We start from the raw sequence: 16,621 nt of genomic DNA, 5'->3' as shown, positions 1-16,621 counted from the left end.
AGCGTGCTCGCCTGGGATGGGTGCGGCCCGGGTTTGATCCTCAGCACCACATACCAACAAAGGTGTTGTGTCCGCCAACTGAAAAATAAACATTAAAAATTCTCTCTCTCACTCTCTCTTTAAAAAAAAGAAAAAAATACATAACCTTGTTTTCTGTGTTTCTGTTTAAAGACATTTAATATCTAATCCTGATTAGTTCACATGGAATTCACAGCCAGTATTGCTGTAACTCAGGCCTGAATGCAGCTTATCTAACACCTGTGTTTTCTCCATAAAGTTTTCTTAGAGTTGGGCACTAGAAAGCATTTCAGCATGAGGCCTAGGCATTTTAAAAAGCCAAAGCACCAACAAATAGCCCAGAACTGTGGAAACCTGGCCCCAAATAGACCACACAAAGACCATTGCTTATAATATGAGATGTCAAAGAGAACAACAGAGCACGATCTGGGAACACCACGTGTGTCTGGCAACACAGGTTTCTTTGCCATCCCATGGATGAGCACAAAAGCACATCAGTATGGATTTGGGGGTTTCAAATTCTCAAATATGGAATCTGTGAATAATGGGACCAACACAAATTGATAGAAATATACACAGGAAAAAAAAGAGAAAGGAAGGAAGAAAGAAAACATAACTCCCTAGACATATGTATCTGGAGGATAAAATAACAAGAAAGAATGAGTAGAAAGATTGGACTGAGAAAAAGAAGTGCCTTTGAAAATGAAGGAATTAGCTAGACTCTGTGGAACAATTCGAAGAGAAAGTCCAAAAGGTCACGTGAGTAGAGATGTGTGATGGCTGAAATGTCAGTTCCCAGGGATCAGACTGGAAGAAAAGTTAGAATTTAGGATCAAGGAAGCAGAGAAGATTCATGTACTTATAATAGATCTATAACTTCAGCCTCTCCATGGCAGGTTTTAAGCCATGGAGTGATTGGGAATTTAGAAAAATAACTTGGTGATGTTCAGAAACCTGAATGGTATAGAATTAGGGGAGAAGGAAAAAGACTGGTGTCCAGAGGAGAGACTGTGGCAGAAGTTTACCCAAATTGAGACCACCTGGGGTTAGAGCAGCTGCCCAGAAAAGGAGAGGCACATGTTGACATCCACCTGACAGGGAAACTTAACAGGACTTGGTGACAGTACCAAGTGTGAGAGGTTAGTGAAAGGGAAGAATCTGTTGACCACGGGAAGAAGAATCTTGGACTATGTATGGTACCTGAATTATTCCATTCAGGCTGCTGTAACAAAACACCATATGCTTGTTAGTTTATTATTATTTTTTTTAATTAACTTCTCACAGATCGGGAGGCTGGGAAGTCCAAGATCAAGGCAATGGCAGATTTAGTGTTTTCAGGGGGCCAACTGCCTGGTTCATAAAAGGCCTTGTCTCACTGTATCCTCAAATGGCAGAAGGAGGCAAGGTGGCCCTCCAAGCTCTTTTATAAGAGCACTAATGACATTCAATAGGTCTGTGCACTAAAGAGCTCACTACTCTGAAACGCCCTCCCAAGGATGATTAGGTTTCAGCATGAATTTTTAGGAGACACAAATGTTCAGATCACAGTAATACTTTTAATAATCTACCAATATTTTAGTAACCTTGGGCCTTTATGTGGATTGAGTGCTTCTCATGGAAGAGGATTGTTCAATGTGCGCGTACTAGACTGAATTAATAGTCTATGCAATATTTTGAATGATACTAAAATTACAGATAATTTCATTTTGCAATGTTTGGGATTAAATGTGGAGCCTCTCGTGACAAGTGATTTTAAATAAAAAGAATTAGTTTGTACCAATACTGAAGATTTTCATAAATTTCACCAAAATTGAAATGGCAAGAAAACAATAGATTATTTCAGACCCATTTTCTCCAGAATTGTGGAAAGATGTGTGCCCTAGGATGGAGGAAAATAGTTCAAAACATGATTCTGCCACTGTCTTCATTGTGGACAAGTCCCATTCATCACCTAATCCTTAGTTAGCTCATGTATGAAACGCACAGTTTAAGGGAGATGTTGTTGAGGTTCTTTCACTTTCTAGTAGTCTTGTCCTCACTGTGCTAATTGCTTAAGAGCATCCATCTTACCTATTCACATTCTCATACACAGTGTTTTTTGTAGAGGAGAGAAGAGTTTGTGGAATTGGAATTCACAATCTTTCTAGAACAAAGCCTGAGTTTTTTAAAAAATGCTATGTCGGCATGCCTGCTTGCTCTCGCCTCTGCCCCCCCAATCCCAGGACTAGAGCCGACTTCCCCTAACCCCTGGCACCTACGGCCCCCTCCCTGGCTCTCTGCTGGGCTCAACCCGCTGGCGCGAGCATCCCTGACAACAAGAGTTCACGAATGGGTATTAGCCTGATCCCTTGAATGTTCTGAAGACCAAAGGTCATCTAGGAAGGCAGTATATAATGGGCCTTCATAACATCTCTGAGTACCAAAGCCTTGGATGAGTTACCCTGGTTGGCATGGTCCCTGCATATTTTCACATATGAAGAGTGACATGGTATTAAAGACTAATATACCCCAACTCCATGGGAGAGGACAATAGAAAAATCTGCCTAGTACTTTTGGACTCGGCCCTATGCATCACTTCCCTTGGCTGATTTTCATCTGTGTCCCTTCCCTGTAAATCCATAAACTTTGAGTATAAAAGATTTCAAGGGTCTGGGAAGATGGTGGCGAATAGAGTGCATCACCCCCGTGTACCGCGTCACTGCGCAGGTGAATAACGAGTTAGAACCACCAAAAGCTATCCTGTTAGGAATTTCCAGCAAAATTGGGGTGTACCGAAACCTAGAGGAAGGATTTCCATTACAGAGGACCAGTTACTGGGTCTCAACCGTGAGTGAACTGTGCGACCAGAGATCCAGGCTGATTGATCCGCGGCCCGCCCTGCGGCTAGAGACGGCGGGGCGCTGAGAAGCGGCCAGCAACGCAGAGAGAAATGGTGCTGTGGATTTTGTGGAGTCCTGCCGGCTATGCCCTCACTAAACTCTGGGCTGAGTTCGGGGTTTGAGACGGGGGAAGGAAGCAGTCCAGTTCTGTCCCCCACACTGGACTGTCCACCGAGGAAGCCAGCGGCCACCATCTTGGAGAGCTGATGTCAACATCGCCAGTTTCCTACAGATCACAGCAATAGAACAGGTGTGTGTAATTCAGCCCATCTCCCATACAGCGGGGAATTTGCATAAAATCTCTCCCCAGCTTTCCAGAGGAGGGATTATAAGAGTGAGTGGAAATAGAGACGTGGGGAAAGATAAAGGCACCTGACCTCCAACTCCCCCTCCCGACAGTGGTGAAAAGGAAACCTGTCTTGCCAGCTCCGGGGGAGGGGCAAGCGGAAGAAATCAAAACAATAAGGTGCCAGTTCCCAATAGCCACGCTCCACACCCAGCAAACTACAGGCCCAGAGTATAGTTTGAACAGTCGAGAGGCATCACACTGGGGAAGGCCTGGCTAGCAGGAGAACCAGGAGACTAGAGGCCAGGAATAAACCTAAGCTAACAGGTTTTTGAGAGACACCAGTTGGGGGAGGAGGGAGTGGCCTCACACGGACTGTATCCTACAGCCAGAGGACAAAATCTTGGCCTGGAAGGCACAGCACCACCTACTGGAAGCGAAGAAAATAGAAGCCTAACAGTGCCTTTTTTCTTTTCTCATTTTTTAAATTCTTTAATTTTTTAATTTTAAATTTTTTTTAATTATTTTTTTTCAATTGTAATTTTTTCAATTGTAATTTTTATTTTACTGCATTTTATTATTTTTAATCATTTCTTTTCTATTCTATTCTTTTCTCTTTCTTTCTTCTCTCCCTCTCTCTTTCTTGGTTTGCGTCCTTACCTTTTCCCCATCTTTCCTCTTAAGAATGAACACCCAAATTACATATAAATTACTAAATGCAAATAGATGAATACTATGAATAGGTCTATAGTCCGCCTAAGCCCTTAACTACACCCAAGTACTCCTGTCTATTCTATTGTTAATATCTGCCTACATTTGAGCCACCCCCCAAAGAAGCTAACATATACTAACCTCCATACCATCAAATCACCCGACCTTAACATAAAATCCTAAGTCCAAACCTCAATTCTCTATATGCCATCAAAATCTGAAGGCCTTTAATGAAACTAATGAATTTACCTTAAATCACAATTAAATCCAACATCTCTAAACATTTTCTCCTAACACAAAGAAGAGATAGTGGAACTATAAAAACCAAAACAAATTTAAAGGAGAAACAGCAGTCAAACAGAGTTGGAAAGTAACTTGAGCACCATGAAAAAACAAGGGAAAAAAGGATTACAAACAATGCAGGACAACTTAAATACGCAGGAGAACCTAGAGGCATCAGACAAATGGACAGAGAAAGAACTCAAGGCATAACTAACTCAGATGGAACAGAATCTTAGAGAAGACATTAGACAGCAAGTCCAAACAATGAAAGTATATTTTGAAAACGAATTAAATAAGCAAATTCAAATGGCAAAGAACAGCTCTACCAGAAAATAGAGATTTAAAAAAAAATCAAACACTAATACTAGAAATGCAAAAACCATAAACCAAATTAAAAACTCAAATGAGAATATTACAAATAGACTAGATCAAGGCGAAGCCAGAACATCAGATAATGAAGACAAAGTTTATCAACTTGAAAAGAATATAGTCAACACAGAAAGGATGCTTAAAATTCATGAGCAATCTATCCAAGAGATATGGGATGTCATAAAAAAACCAAACTTGAGAGTCATTGGGATAGAAGAAGGCATAGAGGTTCAAAACAAAGGAATGAACAATCTATTGAATGAAATAATCCTAAAAAACTTCCCAGATATGAAAGATGGAATGGATTGCAAATCCTGGAAGCCTACAGGACCCCAAACATTCAAAACCGTAATAGAACAACTACAAGACACATAATTATGAAGATATCCAACATACAGAACAAGGAGAGAATATTAAAAGCTACGAGAGAAAGGAGGCAGATTACATTCAGGGGTAAACCAATTAGGTTAACGGCTGATTTTTCATCACAGACGTTGAAAGTGAGAAGATCCTGGAACAACGTATTTCAAACGCTAAAAAATAATGGATTCCAACCAAGAATACTGTATCCAGCAAAATTAAGCTTCAGATTTGATAATGAAATTAAAATATTTCATGATAAACAAAAGTTAAAAGAATTTGCAGCCAGAAAACCAGCACTGCAAGGCATTTTGAGCAAAACACTACAAGGAGAGGAATAGAAAAATAGCACCCAAAAATAACAGTGGGAGGTAACTCATTAAAGGAAAGGAAAAAAATAACCAAAAAGGAAAATTAGCCATATTAAAATAAATAAATAAACAAGCATGACGGGAAGTACAAATCATATATCAATAGTAACCTTAAATGTTAATGGCTTAAATTCACAAATCAAGAGACATAGGCTAGTAACCTGGATTAAAAAAAAAACAAATCCAACAATATGCTGCCTTCAGGAGACTCATATGATAGGAAAAGACATACACAGGCTGAAGGTGAAAGGTTGGGAAAAGTCATACCACTCACATAGTCCTCGGAAGCAAGCAGGAGTGGCCATACTTATATCGAATAAAATCAACTTCAAACCTAAGTTAATCAAAAGGGATAAAGAAGGACACTACATACTGTTAAAAGGAACCATCCACCAACAAGACATAACAATTATCAATATGTATGCACCAAACAATGGAGCTGAAACATTCATAAAACAAACTCTCCTCAAGTTCAAGAGTCAAATAGACCACAACACAATAATTATGGGTGACTTCAACACACTGCTCTCTCCATTGGACAGATCCTCCAGACAAAAGCTGAATAAAGAAACTATAGAACTCAATAACACAATCAATAACCTAGACTTAACTGACATATATAGAATATATCAACCATCATTAAGTGGATACACGTTCTTCTCAGCAGCACATGGCTCCTTCTCAAAGATAGACCATATATTATGCCATAGGGCAACTCTTAGTAAATATAAAGGTGTGGAGATAATACCATGCATCTTATCTGATAATAATGGAATGAAACTGGAAATCAATGATAAAAGAAGGAAGGAAAAATCCTACATCACATGGGAAATGAACAATATGTTACTGAATGATTAATGGGTTACAGAAGACATAAAGGAGGAAATAAAAAAATTCTTAGATATAAATAAAAATACAGACACAACATATCGGAATCTATGGGACACAATGAAAGCAGTTTTAAGAGGGAAATTCATTTCCTGGAGTTCATTCCTCAAAAAAGAAAAAAACAACAAATAAATGAACTCACACTTCATTTCAAAACCCTAGAAAAGGAAGAGAAAAACAACAGCAAATGTAGTAGAAGGCAAGAAATAATTAAAATCAGAGCGGAAATCAACAAAATTGAAACAAAAAAAAAACATGGAAAAAATTGATAAAACTAAAAGTTGGTTCTTTGAAAAAATAAATAAGATCTACAGACCCTTAGCCATGCTAATGAAGAGAAGAAGAGAGAGAGCTCAAATTACTAACATACAGGATGAAAAAGGCAATATCACAACAGACACTACAGAAATACAAAAGATAATTATAAATTATTTTGAAACCCTATATTCCAATAAAATAGAAGATAGTGAAGATATTGATAAATTTCTTAAGTCATATGATTTGCCCTTATTGAGTCAGGAAGATACACACAATTTAAACAGACCAATAACAAAGGAGGAAATAGAAGAAGCCATCAAAAGACTACCAACCAAGAAAAGCCCAGGACCAGATAGATATACAGGAGAGTTTTACAAAACCTTCAAAAAAGTATTATTACCAATACTTTTCAAGTTATTTCAAGAAATAGAAAAATAAGGAGCTCTTCCAAATGCATTCTACAAGGCAAATATCACCCTGATCCCGAAACCAGACAAAGACACTTCAAAGAAAGAAAACTACAGACCAATATCTCTAATGAACTTGGATGCAAAAATCCTCAATAAAATCCTGGCGAATCGAATACAAAAGCATATCAAAAAAATTGTGCACAATGATCAAGTAGGATTCATCCCTGGGATGCAAGGCTGGTTCAATATACGGAAATCAATAAATGTTATTCACCACATCAATAGACTTAACCATAAGAACCACATGATCATCTCGATAGATGCAGAAAAAGCATTCAACAAAGTTCAGCATCCCTTTACGTTCAAAACACTAGAAAAACTAGGGATAACAGGAACTTACCTCAACATTGTAAAAGCTATATATGCTAAGTCTCAGGCTAGCATTATTCTGAATGGAGAAAAACTGAAGGAATTCCCTCTAAAATTTGGAAAAAGACAGGGATGCCCTCTCTCACCACTTCTATTCAATTTAGTCCTCGAAATACTAGCCAGAGCAATTAGACAGACAAAAGAAATTAAAGGCATAAAAATAGGAAAAGAAGAACTTAAATTATCACTATATGCAGATGATATGATACTATATCTAGCAGACCCAAAAGGGTCTACAAAGAAACTACTAGAGCTAATAAGTGAATTCAGCAAAGTGGCAGGATATAAAATCAACAAACATTAATCAAAGGCATTCCTGTATATCAGCGACAAATCTTCTGAAATGGAAATGAGGACAACCACTCCATTCACAATATCCTCAAAAAAAAAAAAAAACTTGGGAATCAACCTAACAAAAGAGGTGAAAGATTTATACAATGAAAACTACAGAACCCTAAAGAGAGAAATAGAAGAAGACCTTAGAAGATGGAAAAATATACCCTGTTCATGGATAGGCAGAACTAACATCATCAAAATGGCGATATTACCAAAAGTTCTCTATAGGTTTAACGCAATGCCAATCAAAATCCCAATGGCATTTCTTGTAGAAATAGATAAAGCAATCATGAAATTCATATGGAAAAACAAAAGACCCACAATAGCAAAAACAATGCTAAGCAGGAAGTGTGAATCAGGCGGTATAGTGATACCAGACCTCAAACTATACTACAGAGCAATAGTAACAAAAACAGCATGGTACTGGTACCAAAACAGGCGGGTGGACCAATGGTACAGAATAGAGGACACAGAGACCAATCCACAAAATTACAACTTTCTTATATTTGACAAAGGGGCTAAAAGCATGCAATGGAGGCAGGATAGCATCTTCAACAAATGGTGCTGGGAAAACTGGAAATCCATATGCAACAAAAGGAAACTGAATCCCTTTCTCTCGCCATGCACAAAAGTTAACTCAAAATGGATCAAGGAGCTTGATATCAAATCAGAGACTCTCCGTCTGATAGAAGAAAAAGTTGGCTATGATCTACATACTGTGGGGCCGGGCTCCAAATTCCTCAATAGGACACCCATAGCACAAGAGTTAATAACTGGAATCAACAAATGGGACTTACTCAAACTAAAAAGTTTTTTCTCAGCAAAAGAAACAATAAGAGGTAAATAAGGAGCCTACATCCTGGGAACAAATTTTTACTCCTCACACTTCAGATAGAGCCCTAATATCCAGAGTATACAAAGAACTCAAAAAATTAAACAATAAGATAACAAATAACCCAATCAACAAATGGGCCAAGGACCTGAACAGACACTTCTCAGAGGAGGACATACAATCAATCAACAAGTACATGAAAAAATGCTCACCATGTCTAGCAGTCAGAGAAATGCAAATCAAAACCACCCTAAGATACCATCTCACTCCAGTAAGATTGGCAGCCATTAGGAAGTCAAACAACAACAAGTGCTGGCAAGGATGTGGGGAAAAGGATACACTTGTACATTGCTGGTGGGACTGCAAATTGGTGCGGCCAATTTGGAAAGCAGTTTGGAGATTCCTGGGAACGCTGGGAATGGAACCACCATTTGACCCAGCTATTGCCCTTCTCGGACTATTCCCTGAAGACCTTAAAAGAGCGTACTACAGGGATACTGCCACATCGATGTTCATAGCAGCACAATTCACAATAGCAAGATTGTGGAACCAACCCAGATGCCCTTCAATAGATGAATGGATAAAAAAAATGTGGCATTTATACACAATGGAGTATTACGCAGCACTAAAAAATGACAAAATTATGGAATTTGCAGGGAAATGGATGGCATTAGAGCAGATTATGCTAAGTGAAGCTAGCCAATCCCTAAAAAACAAATGCCAAATGTCTTCTTTGATATAATGAGAGCAACTAAGAACTGAGCAGGGAGGAAGAGCAGGAGGAAAATATCAACATTAAACAGAGACATGAGGTGGGAGGGAAAGGGAAATTGCATGGAAATGGAAGGAGACCCTCATTGTTATACAAAATTACATATAAGAGGTTGGGAGGGGGAAGGGAAAAAACAAGGGAAAGAATCAAATTACAACAGATGGGGTAGAGAGAGAAGATGGGAGGGGAGGGGAGGGGAGGGGGGATAGTAGAGGATAGGAAAGGTAGCAGAATACAACAGTTACTAATATGGCATTATGTAAAAATGTGGATATGTAATCCATGTGATTCTGCCATCAGTATTTGGGGTAAAAATGGGAGTTCATAACCCACTTGAATCGAATGTATGAAATATGATATGTCAAGAGTTTTGTAATGTTTTGAATAACCAATAAAAAAATGAAAAAAAATTAAATTAAAATAAAAATTAAAAATAAAAAATGCTATGTCTCCATATTGGTGTATTTGATATAAAGGAAAATTTTTCTATTTATACCTATCAGGGAAAGTTTTTTAAATAACAGTTATTTATATCAACTCAATATACATATTTATTTAGACCTGTTTGTTTCTTAGTAAATTTTATTTGATGTTTACAACATGATGTTATGGGATTTTATATACTTTATATATAGAGAAAGATAGTAAAATCGTTTCTAAAGTGAAACAAATTAATATGTTTATCATCTTACATAGTTACTATTTTGACAAGATCAGGTAAAACCTTATTTAACAAAAATCTCTAATACAAATCAATTATATTAACTACCATAAGACCCTCTAACCCACAGAGCCTAAGTTTCAAGGAGCAGTAACCTTTGTAATTTGAGGTATGACAGTAAAACTAGCACCAATTTCTTTATTATTTTCCCTATTTTACAGACAGATTTGCTCTTACTGTAGATTTTACTAACCTCAGCATATGATTTTTTTTCTCTTCCTTATGAAGTCAAGAACTTAAGGAAGCACTTTATAGATTCCCTCTTGCATAACTGAATTTCCAGCATCACTACTCTGGCATTTTGGGATCACTGCTAAGTAAAATAAGGGTTACTCAAACACAGCACTGTGCTCCTGTGACAGTGTAGTTGATAACTGAGATAGCTGCTAAGCAACCAATGAGCAGGTACTCAGAGTGCACAGTGTGGACACGCTGGAGTAAGGGATGACCCTTGCCCTGGCCAGGACATAGTGGAACACGCTACTCAGGAAAGTGTACAACTTGAAATTATTAATTGTACGCTTCTGGAATTTTCTATTTTAATATTTCATATTGTGATTGACCAAGGGTACAGAAACAGAGAAAACAAAAATCCCTAGATAAGGCAGTCTACCGTATAGTCCTCATGTTGGACTTCACCTCTCAAGACCCGTTTGTCCTACAGATGTATCACTTTGTGTCCTTGACCTACATCTCCAAGGCCCCCATGATAACCACCATTTTGTTCTCCACCTCTGCATATCTGACCTCTTTTTTTTTAATGAGCTTATTGAATATTTAACAAACCTTTCAGATTTTCACAAAATTATCCCAACTATAGCAGGTTAAGAATGCAACCAAATACAGGAAATTTCAAAAACTTTAAAAAAGAATAGAATAAATGCCATTTTCCCTTCTTACTGTCAGAAATTGTAGGCCCAATCATATTTTTCATCAGCTCTGGGTCTATTGGCCCTTACTAATTTAAAACATTTTTTATATAGCTGACTATTTCTAGAAATATAAAAAATCATTTTAATTAATTATTCCTATAACCACATCTTGTTCAGTAAATTAATATTGCCTTAGTATATTCATGAAATATATATTTATCAGTCATAAATGTGATGGCAATTTTTCAAAAAGTATATGACACACCATCCCTCTGAACGTTAAATTCTCTTAATTATAATCTCATATCCAACTTATTACTTAAATAACTCAATATGGTTATTTTGATTCATTCTTTATATCTATATAGAATTATTTCACACTTGCTCCATGATTAAGCTCTTTAAATGCAAATGTAATACACAGTAATATGGATGTGACCAAAAGTGTAGGTTAAAATAGCTCAAGGTTTATTTTTCAGATATCAAACAAGGCAGACCAGAGGATAGTTCACAGTTTAAAGGTCATTAAAATCATCCAAAAAGTTCTTTACCTAAGAATGGTGGCAAATCTAGTGCTGAGGCTTCACGAATGGAGGAAGACTGAGAGGTCAGGGCTACCAGCAATAAAGAGATGGGCACAAGGTTGGGGATGGAGCTCAGCAGGGCTCTTGCCTAGCATGTGTGAGGCCCTGGGCTACATCCCCAGCTCCACATTTAAAAAGAAAGAAAGATAAGAAAAGACAACAAAAGAAAATGAGAGAGTGAGATAAACCCTGGCACATGGCAAATGGCCCCAGAAGCACAAAATAGGAGAAAAGACAGGCTGTACAAAACTTCTTATTAGATCATGCAAAGTTTTGGGGCACTGGTTTATCCAAAATAAATAAATGAATGAACAAACAAGCAAACAGTGATGAATGAAATCTTTGATTCCAGATGGGACAATAATATCGGGGGTCTTGGAGTAACTAGAATGAGGTGGTTAGTCCATTATTTTAAATGTTTTTCCCCTAAAGTAGAATAATAAAGTGCAAAGCAAAATCTAAGAACCTCTAATAAAACACTAGTCTCCCACTGAATTCTTCTCAGTCTACTTGGATTTTGGCTATATTATAATCCTCTGCAATTCTGAGCTATCTTTTTGATTTCTAAAAGAGAAATGTTGAAGCACTATATTCAGATGATAAATAGCATCACAGTAAGAACAATACCTGTATAGCATAAAATGATGGTTTAGCCATCTAATCCTATATGTAGAGAAAAGGATTAAATTATTAGTTTTGCAGGTGTAAATTATTTGCTTTGAAGATCATCCATGGTTAATTTAAAAATCAGGATCACTCAACACATTGCTGATTATCTTTCACAGTGTTCAAGTTTGTACTCAGGGAACACAAACTGATCCCAGTCTTAGACAAACATAATAAGGATGTTAGGAAAGGATGATTTTCAAAAGTCATGCAATGCATCCACAGCCATGTATTAGTGTATTTTCTGTGCCACAGCTCCTTTTCATTGCACAAAGCTGTGAAAAATTACCTTAATTTAAGGAAAAGTCTTTAAAAACAAAGCATTACAAACAGAACCAACTCAACTACTTCTTAAGCCCTTGTGTTTGGTCTAGCACTGTGGTAGATGCTGCAGTGGACAAGATCTGACTTCAGAATATAGTTTTATTGACAAAAATTCTCACATTAAAATTGCACTATAATCTCAGGCTGAACATTAATAATTAAAGAAAGCTTACAGTTCATAGACTATTATCCTGTGGAAATTCAGGAAACAAAAGATCATTGGAAGCAGACTTAATTAGGGAAGTTTCTTTGGATTCTGTGCATAATGGAACTGCCCAGGAAGGATAATCTTCTGCTTCATGGACCAGATCACCTGGTACAGGGCAAGGATCATGTAATAATTTTCTGAATTTCACTGAATGGAATATAGTGTTTGCAATAACAAAATGGAAGTGATTGAACTGTCAAACCAAGGAAAGAAGAAGTGAGAAAATAACAAATCAATATCATTTATGGAGCATTTTTGATAAAATATTTAACAGACATAATCATGAGGAAACCATCAAACAAATTCAAATAGAGAGACATGCTACAAAACACTTGACATATACTCTTCAAAAATATCAATGTAGTGAAAGACTAAATATCTTGCAGGGGTGTTCTAAATTAAAGGATACCAAAGAGACCAAACAATCTGTCACAATACATTTCCTTGATTATATCATGGACTGAGGTAAAGCAGCTATAGAAACTGAAGAATGTGAATATAGATGGCACCTAAATGATATCACTGCCTCAGTGCAGACCTCTTGGGTTTGACAGTGGCACTGAAGTTGTGTAGGAGAGGTCTCCATGACTAGGAGATGCAGAAGATATATTTAGGGGTGATGTATCACATCTGAAATATGGTCTCAAATGGCTCAGAAAAAAAGTGTGTAGACAGACACACCACAAAGAGAGGAAGAGAAGCAACATGGCTTTGGTGTATCACAAACAGTTTTAAGAACAATTATGCATCAGATGAGACTAAGTTAAGTGGCAGATGGCACTGAGAAATGATGACATTGGAGCTGAGGTGAGTGAAGAGGGAAGGAATGAACAGATGATGGAGAACTCTGAATCATAAAGTGAGGAACATGGCCTGGACTTGGAAAAACAACAGAGATACCGATGCCTGCTGTAGGTAGTCTCTGGCTTATGAGTAAAACAATGACTTCATACACCAGCAGAAAGCACTAGGAAGAGGGATGTTTTAGAGCCCAATTACCAGAGTCTCTCATAATTAACAGAGGGAGCATAATTAAAGCTTGGGCTCCATAGAAGCAGAAGGAACGAAAAGGCAGGGATAGATTCAAGAACAGTAGTGAGGACAAGCCATGAAGGAGCTCGTACGTGGGTCATGCATTCACTTACGACTATTTCCCTGCATTGCCGCCCCGAAAACCTCAAGGTAGTTCTCATCATCTCTCCTGATTCCATCACAATTTGGCCACAGCAATTTGACCCCAGTCAGAATGGGGTCTTCCTCACAAACCCAAAGTTTCCACCACAAATAATCCCCCCAAAGCAGCAAGATTCAAGAGAATAAGGACTGTGTGGGTCTGGTTCTACATTAATGTCCAGCACCTATACAGAAATCAAGAGGAAACAATAGTAAGCAGTGAGACAGGAGAAAAGAAGGTCAAAAATGTCTGTGATAAACAGTCACGCTCTCTACAGCATTAATTACAACATCCAAGTTCTACAATCATCTAAATGTTGACAAATACACTTATGGAGAGTGAGAGAGAGACAGAGAGAGACAGAGAATTTTTATAATGCATTCATTTGTCAACATTTATATGCATATAAGTATTTATATTTTTATATCTATATTTATATATTTTAGATGCATATGCATATATTTATATATAACCTCAAAAAAGTGGACAGAATGATAGTTACCAGGGCCTAGAGGGTGGGGGAGTTGACAGATGCTGATTAAAGGCTATAAATTTCAGCCATAAGATAAATTCTGGAGAACTTAGCATGGTAACTAAAGTTAATAATAAACATTTATTTGCCAATTGTTTCTCAATAAATCTGGGGAGATGCCTGTGAGATTTCCAGCATGGCAGGCTGAGTGACATGAAAGCACCTGGAAGGACACTGGCTTGGAGGAAAAGCACCATTCTCCATGTGATTTCAGAGGTAAAGGATGTCAGGGGGAGAAGTCCCAAGTCATATCAGGAACTGTCTGTCACAACAGTTTTCTCCCCAGATTGCTTTGTTTAATATACAGTAGACACACTTACTCATATAATTACTTTGTCTGACTTCCTGTCAAATCAATATCTATTCACACAAATCAATCTTGTTGCTTTGTCCTTAAAGGCATTTGGTCAATCTGTGTCACTATGAAGCAACATTCCAGGTTTTTTTCTCCTATGGATCTTTTTTATTTTCCTTCCTACATAGTTTTACCTCTTTTTTATATTATTATTGCATAGTTCCATTTTGTTTTGATTTCAATTTCATATATGCCAATGCAAGTCCAACATGATTTTATAGCTAATTTATGCTAGAGCTGTATTCTTTTTTTTTTTTTTTTTTTTTTTTTGCATGCACTACATGTGTGCAATAAGAGCCCCCTAAAGGTTTGAGTCCTGGATCTGCTACCTACTAAATAAATTACCTGGACAGGTTAATTAACCTCTATAAAATAGGCATAGTAATATACATATAATTAAATATACACCTTAATTAAACAAAATAATTCACACAAATTATAGAACCTGAAAAAAATAGTAAACACTTAAAAATAAATCTTATTGTTACTATATTGTCATTGGTATTAATTTCATTACCATGAAGGCAATCCTGTGACTAATAATAGCATTACTATATACCTACTGATAAGAGTGCTAAAGAGACAAATTGTTTTGAAGAATAAATTCTGATGACCATGGTCTAAATCCTCTAATTCTATAAATATATCCATAGAGCTGGAGTAACTTCTCTGTAGTGACACAACTCATGAGTCATCAACATCTAGTCCAGGATCTCCTGGCTTCCAGACAAGGGGTGTTTTATCCACTTTCACACAGTGTAGTTAGGTGGAAACGGATGGAATTACCAACAACATCCACTGCAATTTTAACATTTGTACAACCAGTGTTATGTCGCAGTACAAAAAAGTTATAAAACAAGAATGTTAGTTGAGGTCTAGTTTCTGGGGCAAGGATAAACTATTTATCAAAAGACTATGGGGGGGGGAGCTGGGGTTGTGGCTCAGTGGTAGAGTGCTTACCTGGCACGTGCGAGACCCTGGGTTCAATCCTCACCACCACATAAAAATAAATAAATAAACGTATTGTGTCCAACTACAACTAAAAAATAAATATTAAAAAAAGGCTACAGGGACACAGCCACATCAATGTTTATATCAGCACAATTCACAATAGCTGAACTGTGGAACTAACCTTGATGCCCTTCAGTAGATAAATGGATAAAGAAAATATGGTATATATACACAATGTAATATTACTCAGCAATAAAAGAGAATAAAATCATGGCATTTGCAAGTAAATGGATGGAGTTGGAGAAAATAATACTAAGTGAAGTTAGCCAATCTCAAAAAACAAAATGCTGAATGTGTTCTCTGATATAAGGAGGCTGATTCCCAATGGGGTTGGGAGGGGGAACATGGGAGGATTAAACGAACTCCAGATAGGACAAAAGGGTGGGAGGAGAAGGGAGGAGGCATGGGGTAAAAAAAGATGGTGGAATGAGATGGATATCATTACACTAAGTACATGTATGAAGACACAAATGGTGTGAATATACTTTGTATACAACCAGAGATATGAAAAATTGTATGTGTAATATGAATTGTAATGCATTCTGCTGTAATATATAATAAATTAGAATAAAAAAATTAAAATAAATAAATAAATATTGGCATACATTCTTTCCTGAAGCTAGAACTTCTCCATAGAGAAAAATTTATTTTAATTTTGAAAGAATACCATTGGACAGCCCTTTCTATTAAATCCAAAACAAGTTTACAAAACTTTATCTTTGTGGCATAGAACAGGACTTTTTGACTTAACTAGAGTTCAAGCTTTGGTTGGTAAGTAAATGGGTTGACTTTGTCCCTCATACATAGCTATTGGTATATAAAAGTTGAAGCTGTTAGAAAGGGTTGTACATGTTGGCATTGGAGGGATGGAAGGTATTGAGAATACCAAGCCTAAGTTCAATGTTTTTGAACCTTGTTGAGTTTAACCCTGACTAAGACTAAAATGGACAGGCCCCTGGGATACAACTCACCA

Source organism: Spermophilus citellus (genome assembly GCF_964194105.1).
Source record: "Spermophilus citellus genome assembly, chromosome: 12".
In the NCBI taxonomy this organism is placed as follows: domain Eukaryota; kingdom Metazoa; phylum Chordata; class Mammalia; order Rodentia; family Sciuridae; genus Spermophilus; species Spermophilus citellus.
Note: the sequence above shows the minus strand (reverse complement) of the source record.